Here is a 17189-nt window from a genome sequence, read left to right as displayed (position 1 = left end):
ATCACATCTTTCTGTTGAACAACTACTAGGCTATATATATTGTTAGGAAGTAAAGTAGATAACTTGAGAAACTAAAAGCACACAAGATGCAATATTTATGTGGTTCGGTCAAGGTGACCTACGTCCATGGTCAAGGTGATCTTGATTTTCCACTCTTGCATCACGATACTCAAGATATAAAATGACTTGCATGCATCCCTATTTATACTTGAGGGATCAGACCTAAAACCATAATGGGCCTAGCCCATTGGCCCATAGGCACATGAAAGGTGTCAACCAATCATATTATGCCATGCAACATCTTCTGGAACATTCATCATTGCATGAGCATCAACAACACACATGATGAATCATCATGATCCATAATTAATATCATGATGCAATAGTGGAAAATCAAGATCACCATGACATATCAACCATCATGGTGGCGCATCAAGCAATAATCCTTGAGCATCTTTAACGTCCGAGCTTCCTTGATAATTCATGAGCATCATAGGGGGCTTCATAGCATACGACTCATCAAGGAACATAAGTGGTGCATCCTTGCAACAAGATGACACATCAACATGAGAATGTCGCTTCTTGTGCAAGGAATGACACTTCTTCTCAAGAGCTGACACTTCCTCCTTCGGAGCCGCATTTCTAGAACCACATCGTCACTTTTTTCTTTAGATTTGCACTTCTTCCTCTAGAACGACACTTCTAGAATCATAGTGACACTTCCACCTTCAAAGTGGTGCTTCTTCCTACAAAATACCATATCTAAACAATGAGTGGAACTACCACATTATGGATGGCACTTCTATATCTATAATGACACTTCTAGAATGGCACTTCAAGCATAGATGACACATCCATGCACTGGATGCTCCATTCCACTTTCAGGTGCTCGATATCCCCTTTTAGAAGATTCATTCCTTTTTCACTTTATTCGTTCCTTTGTCAGGAGATCCACTCCTCTCAGATGACCCATTCCTTTTTCACATGCTCCATGACCCGAAGTGCACCATTGACTTCCAAGTTCTCCAAATGCTCCATGTGAATGCTCCAAATGATTGAGTCACTTTTAGAAATCTCCACCTTGACTTGAGTATCCTCTAAACTCCACCTTAAACAAGAACTTCCTCTACCTTCTTACCATCAAGCCCCGGAGGGGCTTACCTCCTACGAACATCAACCAAGTCCAAGCAAAGCTTAAAATTCTCTGTGGGCAACGAATTTTTCAACATTTCTATTGGATTCACCTTAGTATCAATATTCATAATTGAGAACCTGTATGTTTCCAGAATGTTACGAATGAAATTCATTCTGAAATCAATATGCTTCATCTTATCATGATACATAGGATTCTTTGTAAGATTCAACGTGCTTTGACTGTCATAGTATGATATCAACTTCTCCACATTCAGACCAAGACTCTGAATAAGCCTATGTAACCACATCTCCTCCGTTATTTGTGTGGTCATAGACATGTGCTCGGATTTTGTTGTAGACAAAGCTATAGTATCTTGTAACGTTGACTTCCAACTGATGGCACATCCAAACAAAGTGAAAATATAATATGTCTATGACCTGCGCTTCAACAAACTACCTTCATGATCAGAGTCAACATATCCAACCAAGTCAGTCTTCGTATTAGCTCCATACACCAAGCAAAAATTCATTGTTCCCTTCAAGTATTGCATTATCCACTTGACAGCTTGCCAATGAGACTTCCCTGGATTTCTCATAAACCTACTTACAATACTAACTGAATGAGGCAAATCATGTCTAGTACAAAACATTACATACACGAGACTTCCAACAACACTAGGATAAGGAACCTTGTCCATGTAATTCCTTTATCCAATAGTTATGGGTATAGTATCTGGACCAAGTTTAAAGTGAGCCGCCAAAGGAGTTCCAACTGGTTTGGACTGATCACAGTTTAAAGACTACAGAACTTTCTCAATGTACATTTGTTGAGAAATATACAACCACCCTTCTCTTCTATCCCTTTGAATCTCTATCCTTAGTATCTTCTTTGTTGCTCCTAAATGCTTCATCTTAAACTTATTCTTCAAGGTCGCCTTCAAGTCATTTATTCCAGCCATGTCATTGGCTGCGATGAGCATATCATCAACATATAGCAATAGATATATGTAGGAATCTGGTGACAATTCCTTTTAGTAAACATAATTGTTAAACTGGTTCCGAGTATAGCCATGTGAGATCATGAATGAATAAAATATCTTGTACCATTTTCTTGGAGATTGCTTCAGCCCATACAAAGATTTCTTCAACAAACATACTTGATCATTCTTAGAATCAAGGAACCCTTCTAGCTGGGACATATAAATTTTCTCTTCTAAGTTCCCATGAAGAAATGAAGTTTTCACATAAATTTATTCAATCTCTAGATCAAATGCACTCACCATGGCTAAAAGAACCCAAATTATCGTGTGCTTCATGACCGGTGAGAACACCTCATGATAATCAATCCCTTCTTTCTGAGAAACCCTTTTTGCCACCAACCTTGCCTTGAACCTAGTTGGTTCAACTCCTGGTATCCTTTCCTTCTTCTTAAAGATCCATTTGCGTCCCACTGGTTTTGCTCCCTTTGGTAATGGAACTAGATCCCATGTTTCATTCTTCTCTAATGATTGAATTTCTTCATTCATGGCCATCACACAATTTTTTGCTTCATTACTCATCACTGGAACTTTATACAATTGAGGTTAATCAGTGTCAATGTCTTCTCTAGTTGCTAAAGGAAAAGCAATGGAGTCAATATCACCAAAAATGACACACCCCACATATATGTCGGGTTGTCGAATAACCCTCTTGGATCTCCTCTTTGCTATAGATTTAGATCCATCATCCTTCCCGACATTAATGATGGACGAAGATCCCATAGGTTGCTCTTGATGGGTTTTGAGTACTATAACATCCCTATGGTGCATATACAACCGTAATGCTTTGGATCTAAGTTTTATCTAGTTATACATGCAAATTTCTTTTTCCAAAGAATGAAGCCTAACTAACATGCTGTTGGATTAGTGTCTGGGTCCATAACTATAATTGGTATGTACTTGACCCGATTGGCATGGTCAATTTGGGTTGCATGGCATCAGAATAATTTGGATAGACTTTTGTGAGAAAAGGATAATTATGATTTGTTAATATATTATAAGTTATAATATATTAATATGAAATCATATCATTTAATTAGTATTGATCAAGAATTAATTTGGAATTAATTTTGTGATCAAAAGGAGACTAATTAAATATATGGGGATTGATTGTGTAAATCATTCATTCTTATATATGTGGGCTTATGATCTATAGTTCTTCGTGTTGGGCTAAATCCATGGAGTAACCCAGGGATACTCCATGGAGGTTTTAACCCATGGAGCATGAAGAATATGGAAAGACATGGGTTACATGGTGTAACCCTAATAGCCACAATATATAAGGACCCCATGGCTCAAGAAAGTGGCACTAGTGTGTGTACACATGAGGGCTAGCCGATTTGAGCATAGGAACCTTTTCTCTCAAGTTATTCCAAGATGTTGGTGATGTTGTGTGAACCATTTGAGGTGTCACACTTGAGTCACTAGGCTCTTAAGCTCCATGGAATCAAGCTACATGAAAGATATGTCTTCTAACTTGTTTATATTACCCAAGTATCAATGGTTGTATGCTAGTTAGGGTAATACCTTGGAAAGTTCACGTTTGCATGTATATTAGAGAAAACATAGATCCAAGGTATTTAGGGTTGCATGTACACCATAGGAGTGTTAGAATGCTCTAAACCATTTAGTGGTATCAGAGCCAAGGGTTGTTTTCAAGTTATACTTGCTGAAGTAGCTTAAAAATCAAAAATTCTGGCTTTCTGGGCACTGGACTCGCCGAGTCCACTGATGGACTCGCTGAGTCCTTGAAGAAATTCATCCTACTCGTCGAGTAGGTTCATACACTCGATGAGTAGGAGCCTCTGACAGCATATTTTCGACTTTTAAGGCTTGAATTGGACTAAAATCATTACCCTAAGCTATTTTTGAACCTATAAACCTGTTTTTTGATGTGGTAATGTTCATTCTAATCCAATTCAAAAGATAATTGTCAATAGATTCATGTTTTGTATTAGTTTAATGATTAGGCTAATTACATGAAAATTGTTTAATTTGAATTATCTTGTTGTTATGAGTTTGCTTAGATTAATAGAAAAATTATGTAATAATGTGTTTTCAATCCAAACTGGTCTAAAAGTTATTCATAAAATGTGTTTTTGTTACTTGTCCTCGAGTTATATGAAAAGTCACATTTATGATTCTTAAAACTCATAAGATTTCTATAAGTTATGAAAATGGAGAGTCTCATTTTTTTTAAATGTTTTAAAGTCTTCCATAACTTGTCCTCAAGTTATGAAACTTGAAGAGATTTCATTAAAACTACTTTAAACACATAATTTATGGAATTTAAAAGTTTTTGAATAGTTTAAAACTTGCCCTCAAGTTTTGGAATTTGTAAAGTTTCCCCTTATGAATACTTTAATTCCAAATTAGGCCCTTAGAATTTTAAAAGTTAAAATTCAACCCTTATACTTCATAGTATTATAAGTTAATAATATATATATATATATATATATATATATATATATATATATATATATATATGTATGTATGTATGTATGTATAAGAACAAAGCCAGTCTTACCATTAGTAGGCCTCATTCATGAAGCCAGTTTATAAGGGGGGTATCAGGTTACTGCCTGTAAAATGACAGTTTAATGGGTGTCCACTCTCACCCACTGCTTCATTGACTGGTGGAGGGTCGTTATCTAAACAGATAAGACAAGGACTATAATTTTCATTATAAGTATAATGATAAATATAAAGTAACTAAACCTTTTTTTTATAAATTCCCAATATTAGTTACTTTAGGAAAATGTGAATTTGGTGTTAACCCATGAAATTACACTTTGCACTTTGCTTAAGTCGTTAGTGGAGTGCGTGTGGTTAATCAGCACGCTAACCTGGATTTAACAAGGTAGGCAAAGGGTAACATAATGTTTATCATAGGATCGGTGGAGCGCGTGTGGTTAACCTTCACATCGATTAAGTGATAAATATTAAGGGTACCAAGTATATTTACATGGTTATTCACACCTTGTTTTGTGATCCTCGACATCCCAGTCACAAAACTTGAGAGGACACAATCAAGATTGGAACATGCCATTGAAAAGTTCAATGAATCTCAAAAGATCTTGGAGATGAAGTCACATATTGACAAGCCGGGAGAGTCGGGTGTCAAATTCTTGAGGAAGTTGGATGTTGACTAAGTTTTTCAATCACTTTTTAAGTCTCATAGTGAGTGTTTTTTGGGACTACTATGTGAAAGACTATGACATGACCCTTAATGATCTTATCTATTTGCTTGGTGCGTTTGAATCAACAATGATTTGGAGCATTGGTAGAGAAAATTTGATTAAGAAGATCAACTTCACAGACTTCCATGGACATTGACAATGGTAACATTGAATATCCAGAAAAGCTTTCTCTTCCCAATGGAAAGGGATCGGCCATAGTCAAATCAGTTGACCAAATGGTAAAGAGAAAGGCTAAGTTTGAGATAGTCATGTGTACCATTCCCAAAGGGTCCATATGTTTCTATTGCCAAAGGAAGGGGCATTGGTTGCGAAGCTGCCCTAACTAACTGAAAGACCTGAGAGAAGGTCAAGTAAAAAAATTTGACTCTGCTTCAGGTAAGTCCACTATCTAACTCTCTTAAGTTCATATTTGAAGATTCTTAATACATTTTAATGTATGGCAGGATCAAGCCAAGGAAAGGAAACTTAAAAAAAGAGTATGCTGAATTTGATCCCAAAGATGGATTTCAATCGCATGGTTCGAAGATCGGACTCTTGAGCTACTACTTAGGAGTTATGATATTGCTAGGAAATATGTAATAACATAGTTTTCATTTAAAGTTGCATTGTAAGGAAAAAGGTTCTTCCGCATTTTATAAATAAATAAAATTTTGTTTTACTTTATTTTATATCTCCTTGCAATGCCATTTATGAAAAATTGATATTCGTATGTTTCTAGCAATATTGGAAATATGAATTTGATTCTTTCTTTTGTGGTAGTGTCTAAATTTACCAAATAAGGAAAGATTCTCATCACCTAAGTTTCAATTGGTCAGAAAGTTGGAATCATACAAGTTGTATTGTATGATGAATGAGAATTTTCATCTTTGGAAAATTAAGACTAATTCCTTGTTCACATGTATATGTGAGTCAAGTGAAGGACTAAGGGATCGAGTACACATTCTTGTGCACTAGTCAAGTCCACCACAAAAGATCGATAAGACTATTCGTCATGATTTACTAAAACTTAGTAAATATGGTTACACTTACAAGTTTAAGTATAATTCTGAAACATTGGAAAGGTTTCGATGCATGGCAGAACGAATGAGAAGAATCAAATTAGGCAGAAAGATAAAAGTTTCTCAAATCTGAAAAGATGGGAAAGTACTTTCGTATCATGTTTTGTGATCATCTTAATGATTAAGAAATCATATCACAATTATTCCTCTAAGGACATCTTAGTGCATTACCATGACTAAGAAGAGGAATCTTGAATGATTGAAGTGTTTAAATCAAGAAGATGAGTCATACTTCATTTTAAAAAAAGTCTTAGAGTCATATTCTAAGATTGTAACTTGAGTGACACATCTTAAAGAAGGTTTATAACACTTGTCAAATGTAAGAGTAAAATGTTTTCTACTCTTGTACATTTGAAATTGGTAAGTTGTGATGTTTTGGATAAAACAAAGACCAACTAAGGCCAATTGTGTGAAGTGTTTGTCTTGATAAGAATCCACACTATCTCTTGAATATTTGGAGTCTTATATGTCAAGAGGACAGTGGGAGTCTAAAAGATCCTGAAAGGATTTCAAGATCTAATCAAGAATACAACATGTATTTTATCATTAGCTCACGATTTGAGGTTTATAACCTATCGTGTTGACATATTCCTATTTCTGCGCCCATTCCAGTTAAAGTTGGGTTTGCATATGAGTTCTGAGAGTTCTTAATTGGTTGCATAACAACTTGGAAGCAATGGCAGGCCCTTGTGCTGCCAGGTGGCAAGAAGTTAAGATTGCATAAGTTCGGTCCATATGAGTTTGGATATGTCATTAACCGTGTCTTGTGATTATGGTTTTGACAAATTCACATGGATAGGAACACATACACCATAAAATCTAAGTGTTATAAGGTTTCTCTCCAATTCATGAAAATGATGGTGAGGAAACGCTTTCACTAAGTAGATTTGAAACAGATAGCAATTGTGATGTTTTCATTCTCAAAGTCGTTAGTGGAGCGTGTGTGGTTAACCGGCACACTAACATAGACTTATGAGGAATGGAAAAGGTCTAAACAATTGAGACTATGATTACAGCATCCCTTTTCATAGTTCTGAAATCGTTTAGACACACATGTGTGCTATCTAAGGAAAGATGTATGATTTTGATAAAGTTTTATCAAATCATTTCGTATCAGATGTCTAAACTTTGGTAAGAAAGTCAATACAGTACTGATTTCTAGAATTCCAGCTGATTTCTGAGTACATGTTAAAGCTAGTGGAATCATAAGGTGTTGTTTGTTTTTTGGAAAAAACCTTTTCAGACCTCTTATTGTTGTGCGGCACAGCACACGCACAACACTTTTCATCTCGCAACTGTTTGTTTTTCAGAAGTCTTCGTATTGAAAAACCTATGCGCGTGTTCTTCTTGGCGCAACACTTGTTTTGCCTCTTCCAACCTCTTCTTTTTTCTTGCTAAAATATTGATTATATATTGTTGAAATCTTATTTCACATTTTTTCGTTCTTTTTTAGTTTATTCTTGTTGAATTTTTTTATATTGAATAATAATAATTTGTTGATTAAATATCATTATTTTATGCTAAAATATCTTTATTTTTTTGTTAAAATTTCATTATTTTTTGCTGAAATATCAAAAATTCTTTCCGAAATGTCATACATTATTATATTTTCGGTATTAAAAAACTATTTTCGGATTATAAAATTAGTTTATTTTAAATTTTTAATATCTGCAGCAGTATGCAAATGTTAAAAAAACAAACACGGTTCTTATTACAGTCTGCAGCCGTTTGGTCCACCTCTTCTACTGCAGAGCGTTGCAGAGGTGGTCCGCAGACTTTATGGATTTTTGCTTCGAAAAAACAAATAGCACCTAAGTGTTATGCTGATAATTCTCATGTTAGTGGGAGCATGATAATTATAATAAGTGTTGCAAGTTAGCAATGTTAATTATAGAAAACAAAAGTTTCAATTAGGAAAAAGTTGTTTTGCTATAATTATGGGGGATGAAATTATACTTCATTTCAAATCTAAAAACTTAGATCATGAGATTTTAATCAAATTTAGTCAAGTATATATATGAATGTTATGTTGGAATGGTTCAATATAAGGAAATTCTATATATGGGAACATTATTTGTGTTCTAAAATTCGATTATGATTACGACATCCCTTTTCATAATCTCATAACTCCTTCGTCTGACGTCCGTTTTCATCCGTCTTTCCATCATTGCACTACTATTGATGAGATCTTCAATTTTCATTTATATTGTTTTGGATAAATATCGCTTTAACGTAAATTCACTATTTACGTCGTGCTGTGTCGTGCCGGTTCTGTCGCGAAACTTTGACAGGTCATAACTTCTTCGTTATAACTCGGATATCGGTGTTCTTTATATTTTCAGAAACCTTGAGACTGTTGAGAGAAAAACTTGGAGACACACTTGAACAAACGTTAGAACAAGTATATTGCGGAATAGTTAATCTCAAAGGATCTAAAAGCTCAACAATAATATAGTTAGATAGTTAGATAGTTAGTTGCGGAAAGTAAAGAAATAAAAATGACAACAATTATTATTTCAAGAATACACTTAAGCTGATTCGTAACAAGGAATGCATTCACTCCGAGTTAATAAGGAAGATCAAAATTAGTGATTAAGTCTTAAAGACTTGCTCCGAAGAGAGGTTATAGTCTGATATGTTTCAGTAACCATTTAGAGTAAGAAGAGTAGAAAGATAGAGAAATGAAGAAGATAACTTGGAGAACTATATTCAGAATAATTCACAAGTCATCAGTGATCGAGTGATAAGAGTTGTGGTTGTAGTAAGAAATTCAAGAGTAAGAAGTCGTATTTAATACGACAAAATGAGTCTCTATTTATAGAGTCTCAGAACTAAACTACAACTCTTTAAGCAGCCGTGCAAGGCATACTGGATAATAGAGTGTATTACATAAAGATAAGTAAAGTAATTTAGATAAGTAGACTGTGGTGGCAAAAGTCTGATTGCGGTTGCTGATGAAGAACTGACTCCGGGTGCTGAATTGGCTGCGGGTGCTGAAATGTTGCGGTAGCTGAGTTCAAGAGGGTCACTTTTATGTTTCAACAATTTCCCCCTAAGTGACCTCTTTAAATCCGGTTCAGTTATCAAGTTTGAGGAACTTGATCAAAGTCCACCAGAACTTCCTGACATTTTCCAGCCAAGTGATTCTTCTAGAAATTTCAAATTTGACTTCTACAGTAGTATGCTTCGATCTTTCAACTGTGGTCTTGCAGATGTCAAGTTGTTTCTTGGACAGGCGGTGCATGGCATTCATAGGAATGAAATATTTGACGTTGTCAGTGTTCCGTTTGAATATGATTCCAAGTTCAGGAAAGTTTGTTGCGCCTAGTGATCTTTCTTCGAAGCCTTCGGTAGGCATTGACACAGGTTCAAGTGGAGGGAGATCAAACTTCTTAATGATGGTGGGGTAGATATCCGCATCTATCTTGGCAAAGTCACAGACTGTATCCCTCAGAAAAGATTTGGCTTTTTCAAGCGCTATTTGCATCTTAGGGTGCTTTTCTGCCTTGTTCTGGAATACCCTGGCAATAAGAAAGATTTCTTCCTGATTCATGCTAGGAAAGTCTGCCTGAGTGCGGATGTAGTCATGCTCTCTTCTAGTGAGGGTATACTGAACGAAATCAGCCTTCATGAACTTCCGCATTTTGTAGTTCTTGACTGTGGATGGTCTATCGTTAGACCAAATGTTCTCAATGGAGGAGCCATGCTTAGCATAAAAACGGTTAAGTCTTTCAAACTCCATTGGTAGACGTTTGTGATCAGGGAGGCTGCAGTCAAATGACTCAAATACTGCAAAATATTTGGCATTGGGAGAGATTGGAATATCCCAATATCCATCAGAAGGGGGTTCAACATATGTGAGGTGTGGAGTGTAGTCTTCATCCAGTAGCCTGCGGAGCGGATTGACCCATGAGTTTATCAAGGACTCATCTATCATAGTGTCAAATCCGCATTCTCTCCAGATAAGTTCAGTAAGCTTGGCCACCTTCCAATCATGCTTTCTCTGAGTTGTGGCAGGGGAGTCTGTGGAGCTTGCGGATGACATGTTTTCCTCAAGATTTTTGAGGTGAGGGGGAGTCTCAGGCTTTTTGGGAGCATCTTTTGGTGGTGAGGTAGGAGGAGATGGGGTATGTTGAGATGGTGGTGGTGAGGGATGCAGTGAGGGGAATTTTTCAGTGGTGATGGGGGGACTCTGATGAATGGAAGTATCAGAGTGATGGACTTCTTCATCTTCACTTTCACTTCCCCCTCTTGAGGGATGCAATGGAGGTGCTTCCTCAAGCCATTGCTTAAGTCCATCCACCTTGCCACAGACTTCTTGAAATTGAGCTTTTATGGTCTCGGCCAATTGGGAGTTGTTTGGAGTGGAGGAGTTGAAGAGCAGCTTGTGTATGTCTTTGGTAAGCTAGAGGATCTCAGGGCCATGGAAATTGGAGGTAAGGGATTTCTGCAGTCGGTTGATGGTTGCATGAAGAACAGAGATAGTGGACTCATAAGCAGTATGAGTCTCATCTATCACTTTCTGAGATTGTGCAGCTTGATCCGCAATGGCTACTTGAAGATCCTATTTGATTGCGGTCACCTTAGTAATGTGGCGTTCCGCGGCAGCCATGAAGTCTTTATGGTCAGCCCTGTGGTTGTTGTCAAGGGACCGAATCCCCATTTCTACCTTGATAGAGATGCGCTCAGCAGCCATACGCTCTCTTGTCTCTAGTCGTTCAATTTTCTCAATCATCGACTGCGGTCTTGGAGTGTCTTCTGATTGAGGTTGAGTAGGTTTAACCGCAACCAAAATTTGATCTACTTTGGCTTGAAGACTCATAAACTCCTTCCGGGTGACAACATCCTTCTTCTTCTTCTTCTTCTTCTTCTTCTTCTTCTTTTCTTTAGGCTTGGAAGTTGAATGCTGAGAACCACTGGACTCCTCTTCTTTTTCAAACATCATTAGGTCGTCATCGGAAGGATTTGGTTTGTTGACCTCTTGGATGTCGTCATCATCAAGACCGAAGGTAGGGGCTGAGCTGAGTTCAATTGCAGGCCCTTCGTCTTGAGATGGGTTAACTGTGGGAGATGGAATAGGAGTTAGAATAGGAGGAAATTTGGAGGTAATTGCGGCTGCGCCTGAAGCTTGAGCTTTCATCATAGTTTCTGCCATTTGATCCATCCAATTTTGAACCTTTTGGATTATGGCAATGGTATGGGCATTGCTGATGGCATTTGCCCAATACTTGGCCACGGACAGAATCTCCTGTTCTTTTTGTTTATGTTGTTTGATCTGTTGCTCCTTGCGGGCTTGGAAGGCCCTTCGAAAGGCAACATATTTCTTGATGTCGGCATCAGTAGATGGTTGATACCGACTCCAAGAATCACTTGAGTCATCTCCGTCAATTCTTTGGATGCGCACCAAGGTGTCCCTTGGGTTCACGGATCCTTGCATATGTGTGCTCACCATGCCTAAACCACTTGTAAAGGATGGAAGCAGAGTAGGATTTCCTGGGCTTCCTCGGTCTCCTTGACCCGTGGTCAAGTCTGGCCTCGGCCCAGTTCTAGCATGGGCGAAAGAAGTGCCTTGCGGATGGATTGGTGTTTGAAGTGTTTGGGATATGTTCAAGAGGATGGAGTCTAACTCCTCTGAAGAGAAAACGTGTAGTCGGGAAGCCCTGGAAACCTTAGGGCGATGTCCAGATTTATCTGCTTGAGATATAACTGGGGGGCTGTCTCCGCGTTCAGATGATGATGATGATGAAACAATCTCACATGATGAGCTTGAGTGGTATTCGATTGTGGTATTGAATGGATGTGCGGCCATCCCAAGGACTACCGGAGCCTTTTGAGAGGCTTCAGTATCGGTCCAGTCACGCATATGGCTAGAGGTTTCGGTTGTTTTTCTTTTCTTGAGGATAGATATTGGTTGTCTATCTTCCTCAGAGTCACTGCTTGATACAGTGGTGGGTTTGGTTTTGCGTTTCTTTAAGGGTGCAGTTTGTTTTGGAGCAACCTTCTTAGGTGTGCTATGTTTCTTCTTGGATGCCACCATTTTTCTCCTTTGAGAAAGGTTAGATAGTGTAGTAGCTGAGGGGACTGCGGTACCCTCAGGGATAATGGTTGCGGATGGAAGAGGTGGGGTAGAAGGGTATGGGGTAATACCCTCCGTAGCTTCTATGTGGTCTGAGACATCAGCAGTCTCAAGACCAAGCAAAGTAAGAATGTGGGTGTGAAGCCTGCGGATAGGTCCAAATAAACTTTGATCAGAAGAGGGATTGTACATTTTTAGATCCTTAGTGACAAAGAAGTTGATGTCACTGCCCATGTCAATGCCAGTATCCATATGTAACTATGAGATGCATAGTGATCAGAATCGAGCAAATGTGAGCTCTGTTGGGTTCTCCCTTGGATGTTCTTTAAGGATATATTGAAGGAAATCGTCCCAAAGAATCTGGCCATAGTTGACATCGTGGCCTATGTAGATGCTCCACACCAATTCAAGTAGCTTCAAACCCATGTTGTCAATGCCTCAGGTTCTGCCGGATAAGCAGCGAATGACGAAGTCGCACACAAACTGCCAAACCGCAGGCAGTTGGTTCTTCTTAAACTCACCAATCCCTCGGATTGGTTTCTGATACCCCATCTGGTAGAGTGCGGTGGTGATGTCAGATAATGATGGTGTGAAAATCTTAATGGAGGGGTGAATCAGAAGATTAATGGCGGACAAGAACTTCTCTTTGGTCAAGATGACCAAAGAATCATTGATGAGGTTGAGATGCACTTCTTGAGGGTTCTCCAATGGGCGAAATGCAGAAAAAGCACATTTGAAGAGTGTGGAAACGGGAACGACGTCTGTAAAAGCATCAAATGGACCAAACAGAATATGGTTCTTGAGAAACTTGATCATAAGCTTGGTTGGGGCATTGTATGACGGGTGATCTTCAAAAACTGCTCTGAAATTGCTTGAAGCTACTGTTGGAGAGTCAGAACCAGTTGGATGCATAGAACCTGAAGCCTTGGATTGTTTCTTCGATGCACCTAATTTTGCCATTATGAGAGAAGAAAATGGAGTTCTTGAGAGTTATGGGGGTTTTGAGAGTTGAGAGAGAACAATCGATAATCAGATAGCGTAAAGGATTATTGGGAAGAAGATGGGTTTATAAAGGGGGGTGAAAAAGTTTTAACCCTAGGTAAAAGAATAAAATAGGGTAAGAAGTCGAATGGGGTTTTTGGGGGGGGGGGGGGGGGGGAATCAATGATTTTGTGGATTAAATCTCAGCCATACAAAAGTAAAAACGGGTTTAAAAAGATTTTGGGAGATTTCCAAAAGGGGTTTGCATTTATTGTATGATCAGACGCATGTCAATATGTCAGGTAATCGTGGGGGTGATGAGAGTGAAACTTGTAACTGATGGGATGTGGGAGGGAGAGGAAAGGACAAATTAAGGATGAGTTTATTGGAAAATCGTTCTTTTTGTCATCATCCCTAAAATAGGTCTGATACGGGGATTATTCAGAAAGAGAAAGTGACAGTTTCTTAAGGGAATGTTTTATTTTATTTAATGAAGGATCATTAAATAGCACACAAAGATTCGAGAGTTAATGAAACTGTTGGAAGATATTAAGATGGTCGCAGATGGAAGCGTCATTGCGGTTGAGAATCTTCATTGCGGATGAAAAAGTATTGCGGTTGACAGTCGTCATCGCGGATGCACAAAGGAAAGGCGGGTAGCGAGAAACTGAGAGGAAAATACTTGTACAAAAATTAGTAATAACAAACCATTACGACCCATGAGAGATACGTATGACATATGGTTGCAGTACCTAGACTGCGGGACCAAAACCATCTATCATATGTAATTCTCAGTTAGAACCGCAATGGAGACCAATGATGGTCTGCGGTAGCTAACACTTCAGAAAGAATTGCGGGTCTGGATTCATCATTCCCAACATTTGTAAGAATGCATTGAGTTTTGTAGAGTCAAGTGCTTTTGTAAAAACATCAGCAATCTCTTCATGAGTAGGAACAAAGATGAGTTCAATATTACCTTTCAGAATATGATCTTTGATGAAATGATACCGTAACTCAATATGTTTTGTCTTGAAGTGCTGTATAGGATTATGAAAGATTGCTATAGCACTTTCAGAGTCACAGTAAATTGGTATCCACAGCATTCTGTACCTGTAGTCCAGCAATTGTGTCTTCATCCAAAGAACTTGGGAACAACAGCTGGCTGTGGCCACATACACGGCTTCTACAGTAGATAAAGATACACAAGTTTATTTTCTTGAAGACCAGGTGACAAGTCTTCCTCCTAAGAATTGGCATCCACCAGATGTACTTTTTCGATCGAGCTTGCATCCGGCACGATCAACATCTGTGAAGGTTTGTAGGCTGAAGTCATTGCCTGCGGGATACCATAGACCAAGAGATTTGCTTCCTTTCAGGTACCGAATGATTTGTTTGGCTGCGGTCATGTGTGACACTTTTGGATCAGCATGGTACCTTGCATACACACCAGTGGCGAAGACAATGTCAGGTCTGCTTGCGGTGAGGTACATCAGCGAACCAATGATACCTCTATAAGTCTTGTGATCCACCGATTCAACAGAGGGATCAGCAGAGATCTTATAACCGAAGGCCATAGGGATCTTAGCAGAAGAACAGTTGTCCATTGAGTATTTCTTCAGAAGTTTAGCGGTGTATTTCTCTTGATGAATGAATATTCCTTGTGATACTTGTTTTACTTGAAGACCTAGAAAGAAGTTAATTTCTCTATTCATGCTCATTTTGAATTTGTTCGTCATGAGCTTAGCAAATTCATCCACCAACCCTTGATTAGATGACCCGAAGATGATATCATCCACATATATTTGTACCATCATAAGGTGGTCACCATTTGATTTTCTGAATAGTGTGGGATCAATCACTCCTCTCTTGTATCCGGATGAGACAAGGAATTCAGAGAGTGTATCATACCAAGCTCTTAGAGCTTGCTTCAAACCGTAGACTGCTTTTTCAAGCTTGTAGCAGTGGTATGGAAATTCAACATTTTCAAATCCTGGAGGTTGCTGAAGATAAACCTCTTCTTTTAGTTCCCCATTGAGAAAGGCATTTTTAACGTCCATCTAGTGTACCTTGACGTTTTTGTGAGCTGCGTATGCTAGAAAGATCCAGATGGCTTCCTTGCATGCTACTGGATCATATGTTTCATCGTAGTCAATGCCTTCCAGTTGACTATACCCCTTGGCAACAAGCCTTGCCTTGTTTCTGATGACTGCGCCAGATTCATCTAGCTTGTTCTTGAAAACCCATCTTGTACCAACAATAGTATGACCTTATGGGAAGGGAACAAGTTGCCACACTTTGTTTCTTTCAAATTCTTTTAGTTTTTCTTGCATTGCGTCTATCCAGTCCGGTTCAAGCAGTGCTTCTTTGATCATTATGGGTTCTACCGAGGACATAAATGCTGCATAATGGCAGTGATCAGATAAGTCCTTGGAAGACCGAGTCTGGATACCTGCGGATAGATTGCCAATAATTTGGCCTGGAGGGTGGTCTTTCGTCCATACATGAAGACGTGGCAGCAGATGATCAGCAACTGCGGTAGAAGGGATATCTTGGATGTCAGAGGAATCTGCGGTTGGAGATAACAGTTCCCCCTGGATTTGAGAACATCCTGCTGAATCATCTTGATCTATTGGAGCAGAATTTTCTTGAGTAACCAGGAGAGGTTGAGGTCCCCCTGGATTGCGGACGGGAGTTCCTCTGGAACCTGAGAAGGTTCCCCCCAGAACTGCAGATGGGAGAGTGACAATCCTTGGATCGGTTCTAGTGTTAATATTCTCTATGAATTCATCATCCGAATCCGAAGATGCGTTTGATGGTAATGCTTCTTTGCGGGCAGGAATTTAAGCAACATCAAGTGATGGAACTTCAATGGTTGCGACTAGATCCGGAGTAGAGCTTTCCCCTTCAACCGGAGAGGTGGAAGTATTGAGAGATACTACTTCTGATAGAGATGGTCCAAATACATCAGCATGTTGTTGTTGAGCTGTGGGTGACACTAGAACTTCGGATAGTTTTGCCGTTTCAACAGGATCAAAAAGATCGTCATAATTGACTTCAACTAGATTTAAAGGTCCCGAAGAGGCAGGAATGTCACATTCCATGATTGTAGTGGTTTCAGTGGACGGAGGGGCATTGCGGATGTGAGAATCATCGAATTTCACATCAAAGCTTTCAACGATCAGCCTTGTACGTCTGATGAGCACACGATACGCAACCTTGTTAGTGGAATAACCAAGAAAGATACATTCGTCAGACTTTGGTGCAAACTTGTTGAGTTGGTCTCTGTTGTTGATCACGAAGCATCTACATCCAAAAATATGAAAGAAGCGAACATTTGGTTTGCGGTTGTTGAGACCCTCATATGGTGTTTTATTGAGGCGTTTGCACACGATACTTTGGTTTTGAACAAAGCATGCGGTTGCTACTGCTTCATCCCAGAAGTAGAGAGGAAGTTGGGCGAAGTTAAGCATGGATCTGGTTGCTTCTACTAGTGTGCGGTTCCTTCTTTCTACTACACCATTTTGTTGCGGTGTATAGGGTGCTGAGAAGTTGTGAGAGATGCCTTTGGAAACCAGGAAACTGTGGAGAAGATGATTAGTGAACTCGGTTCCATCATCATTGCGGATGTGTCTAACTGGAAGTTTGATCTGAAGTTCGATTTCTTTGATGAAGTTGATGAAGATCTGCGGTGTCTCTGATTTGA

The sequence above is a fragment of the Lactuca sativa genome, chromosome 8 (genome assembly GCF_002870075.4).
Source record: "Lactuca sativa cultivar Salinas chromosome 8, Lsat_Salinas_v11, whole genome shotgun sequence".
Classification (NCBI taxonomy): Eukaryota; Viridiplantae; Streptophyta; class Magnoliopsida; order Asterales; family Asteraceae; genus Lactuca; species Lactuca sativa.
This window is presented reverse-complemented; position numbering follows the sequence as displayed.